Source organism: Pristiophorus japonicus, chromosome 33, assembly GCF_044704955.1.
Source record: "Pristiophorus japonicus isolate sPriJap1 chromosome 33, sPriJap1.hap1, whole genome shotgun sequence".
NCBI classification, from domain to species: Eukaryota; Metazoa; Chordata; class Chondrichthyes; family Pristiophoridae; genus Pristiophorus; species Pristiophorus japonicus.
Genome location: NC_092009.1, coordinates 6539177 through 6543324, shown reverse-complemented (window position 1 = coordinate 6543324; position 4148 = coordinate 6539177). Strand labels below are relative to the sequence as shown.

Below are 4148 nucleotides of genomic sequence, written 5' to 3'. Positions count from 1 at the left end.
GCTGAACAGTCCGATAGGAGAGCCACAGACCCTGTTACAGGTGGGACAGACATACGTCGAGCGAAGGGGTCGGTGGGACTGGTTTGCCGCGTGCTCCTTCCGCTGCCTGCGCTTGGTCTCTTCATGCTCCTTGCGTCAAGACTCAAAGAGCTCAACGCCCTACCGGATGGACTTTCTCCACCTCGCGCGGTCTGCGGCCAGGGTCTCCCAGGTGTCAGTGGTGATGTCGCACTTTACCAGGGAGACTTTGAGGGTGTCCTTGTAACGTTTCTGCTGTACTTCTTTGGCTCGTTTACCCTGAAGGAGCTAATCATAAACAGGTAAGGATTCGGGGCCGGAGTTGGCTATTCGTCCCCGCGAGCCTGGTCCACCATTCAAGAAGACCCTGGCAGTTCTTCAACAGCAAGATTCAACATCTGGGGCGGAGCCAACAGGCGCCTGGCTGCAATGAGTGATAAAAACCTGCGTTGGTCAGAAGCCTGGCTAGCTCAGTCGGTAGAGCATGAGACTCTTAATCTCAGGGTCGTGGGTTCGAGCCCCACGTTGGGCGATTGTATTTCTTTTCATTTAATGTTGCTTTCTTGGAAAACCTCTGACCGAAACGGCACAAAACAAAAATGTTCCTTTCAAAGTCATTGAACTCCGAAATTTCAGCGCGCCACGAATCTCCTGAATCAGATGCCTCTAGTTTTGCCGACTCAATCCAAGTCCCTTTGCAATGTTGTGCTCCCACCCACACTATGAAATGTGCCACTAACTTATCGAATCATGTCATGGTTACAGCACGGAAGGCCATTCGGCCAATCGAGCCCGTGCCGACTCTCAGCGAGTCCCACTCCCCCGCTCTTTCTCTGTAGCTCTGCAATTGATTTTCCTTCAGACCCTTATCCAACTCCCGTCTGAAAGATAAGATTGAGTCTGCCTCCACCGCCATTTCATAGAAACATAGAAACATAGAAAATAGGTGCAGGAGCAGGCCATTCAGCCCTTCTAGCCTGCACCGCCATTCAATGAGTTCATGGCTGAACATGAAACTTCAGTACCCCCTTCCTGCTTTCTCGCCATAACCCTTGATCCCCCGAGTAGTAAGGACTTCATCTAACTCCCTTTTGAATATATTTAGTGAATTGGCCTCAACTACTTTCTGTAGTAGAGAATTCCACAGGTTGACCACTCTCTGGGTGAAGAAGTTTCTCCTCATCTCGGTCCTAAATGGCTTACCCCTTATCCTCAGACTGTGACCCCTGGTTCTGGACTTCCCCAACATTGGGAACATTCTTTCTGCATCTAACCTGTCTAAACCCGTCAGAATTTTAAACGTTTCTATGAGGTCCCCTCTCATTCTTCTGAACTCCAGTGAATACAAGCCCAATTGATCCAATCTTTCTTGATAGGTCAGTCCCGCCATCCCGGGAATCAGTCTGGTGAACCTTCGCTGCACTCCCTCAATAGCAAGAATGTCCTTCCTCAAGTTAGGAGACCAAAACTGTACACAATACTCCAGGTGTGGCCTCACCAAGGCCCTGTACAACTGTAGCAACACTTCCCTGCCCCTGTATTCAAATCCCCTCGCTATGAAGGCCAACATGCCATTTGCTTTCTTAACCGCCTGCTGTACCTGCATGCCAACCTTCAATGACTGATTTACCATGACACCCAGGTCTCGTTGCACCTTCCCTTTTCCTAATCTGTCACCATTCAGATAATAGTATGTCTCTCTGTTTTTACCACCAAAGTGGATAACCTCACATTTATCCACATTATACTTCATCTGCCATGCATTTGCCCACTCACCTAACCTATCCAAGTCACTCTGCAGCCTAATAGCATCCTCCTCGCAGCTCACACTGCCACCCAACTTAGTATCATCCGCAAATTTGGAGATACTGCATTTAATCCCCTCGTCTAAATCATTAATGTACAATGTAAACAGCTGGGGCCCCAGCACAGAACTTTGCGGCACTCCACTAGTCACTGCCTGCCATTCTGAAAAGTACCCGTTTACTCCTACTCTTTGCTTCCTGTCTGACAACCAGTTCTCAATCCACGCCGTGCATTCCAGATCCTAACCACTCGCTGCTAAATGGCCATCTCCTGTTCCGATGTGTAAAGTGTGTGAAAAACGAGATCAATTCCTGCCAAAGTCACAGCCTTCCGAAATATAGCACCATCATTCTATTCTCGGAAAGCCAGCTCCTGAAGTATCCGCCAGCTCTGTAGGTTAAAGCTCTGGTTTTATACCTAAGATTACTTTAACTGTAGTGTAGTGGTTATCACGTTTGCCTGACACGCGAAAGGTTTCTGGTTCGAGCACGGGTGGAAACATTATTTTGGAGACTTTTTTTGCTGTGAAATAAGTTGAACAAAAGTCGCCCCAGGTTCCTTGTCGCATGAGCACTGAACATTTTAAACCAGTCTCCAACATACAGAGTGAGTAAAATAAGATAGGGGAGAAAACTTCATCAATTATTCAAAATCCTTAAATAATTAAAGTTCAGTTATTGAAGTTTCCACTGTCCCTCAGTAGCAATTCAACAAAACAACGCTGTCGGTTAATGAGTGGGGAATAAAAGAAATAATCTTCATCCATCCCCATCCCCCGACACACAGTTTAATTAGTTGCATGTCATTATTTTAAAGATTTTGAATGAAAGAGTTACTTTCTGAATCTGGGCTCCCTCTGTGAGCACCGCACCACGAAACGAGCAGGAAACACATTAAAGAGTTTACCACAATTGCTGACATTTCTTAGCTTTTTTCTTGTGTTTTTTCAGCTCTTCCTCCTTTTCAGCTCCTGACAGCAGATATTGCTGTGATTAAACCTGATCACAATGCAATGTCTGTCTCACTGTTTCCCCGCTGTCAGGCAGCGATACGCCTGCTGCCCTCATTTATTTCATGTGACACGACACAAAAGTTCAAAATAAACCTGCAGGTTGCCACAAATAGCACTGAATAGGCAAGATGGCCGTTCTGTGTTCAGGTCATTGTCTCCTCTGGAGATGTGGGTTCATGTCCCCCTTCTGATATTATTTTTCAACCAAAAACTAATGTGCGATAAAATGGAACAAGAGCAGTCCGAGGTGCATTGTCACATGATGCAAGCGATCTCGGATCCGGACCAAAGCTCCCCACACACCGAGCACAGGCTCAGGAAAACCCCGGGGGAGAGGATATCCCGGTCACTGGGCCTTCCAGTCACACTGAACAAGTGCCCGGTCTGAAAATTTCCAGAGCAATAACTTTTAACAGAAACTTTTCCCAGTCAGGATGGCCAAGCGGTCTCAGGCGCTGTGTTCAGTTCACCGTCTCCTCTGGAAATTTGGGCTCAAATCCCACTCCTGACATTCAGTGTTTTTAATTGCAAACTCATTTGTTTGACACCACTCTGAAGTGCTTTGGGACATCCATCGAACTTAATAAAATGACCCCACTTCAAGTTCAAACAATGATATCAAAGTTACTTCTCAAACTGGGAACCGATCCTGGTTGGCTGTAGCGAAAGGAATGGTTTTGTGAAGCATTGACATGTGCCCTCTAAATATCTCGCACTGCTCATTTAAAAACACGGTTATAATTTGTTTCAGTGCAAAAGAAGGCAGGCTCGAAGGGCCAAATGGCCGACTCCTGCTCCTGGTTTTTGTGTTCTTATACAGAGCACAGAATAAATGATTAAATGATCAACTCTCCCTAAGTTCGCATTTCTTTCATTGTGCAAAAGAAGATTATGGGTTCATTTATGATGTTTTCCTGGGAAAGCACCATAAAAGTTTACGGAAAATAATTCACCCAACATGGGGCTCTATCCCACGACCCGGAGATTAAGAGTCTTATACTCTACATACTGAGCTAGCCGGGCCTGCATAAATTGCATCTTCCTGTCGCTGATTGCTGCCAGGCGCCTGTTGGCATCGCCCCGTGGGTTTATCTCAAGCTTCAAACCACAAAACCGGTTCTCCTGAATTTCAAGGCTTTTACGGAGATCAATCATCAAAAGCCGTGTCATTAACCACAGCTGGGCCGTCAATTTTCTGATCGCAATGTGCTTTCAGTCCTTGTCAATATCTCTTGTCTATTTGCCGGTGTTTCCCGATTTTGTCAGTCTCTCTGGCTCTTTAATCTGTGTGTGGTCACCTGCAGGTTGATTC

At 46.4% G+C, this 4148-nt stretch overlaps 1 non-coding gene across 1 annotated transcript; it reads left to right on the top strand.

Moving 5' to 3' along the window:
- Positions 1-477: 477 nt before the first annotated feature.
- trnak-cuu (transfer RNA lysine (anticodon CUU)) lies at positions 478-550 on the top strand. Its single transcript has one exon. It is a non-coding gene; the product is annotated as a tRNA-Lys (tRNA).
- The last annotated feature ends 3598 nt before the right edge of the window (positions 551-4148 follow it).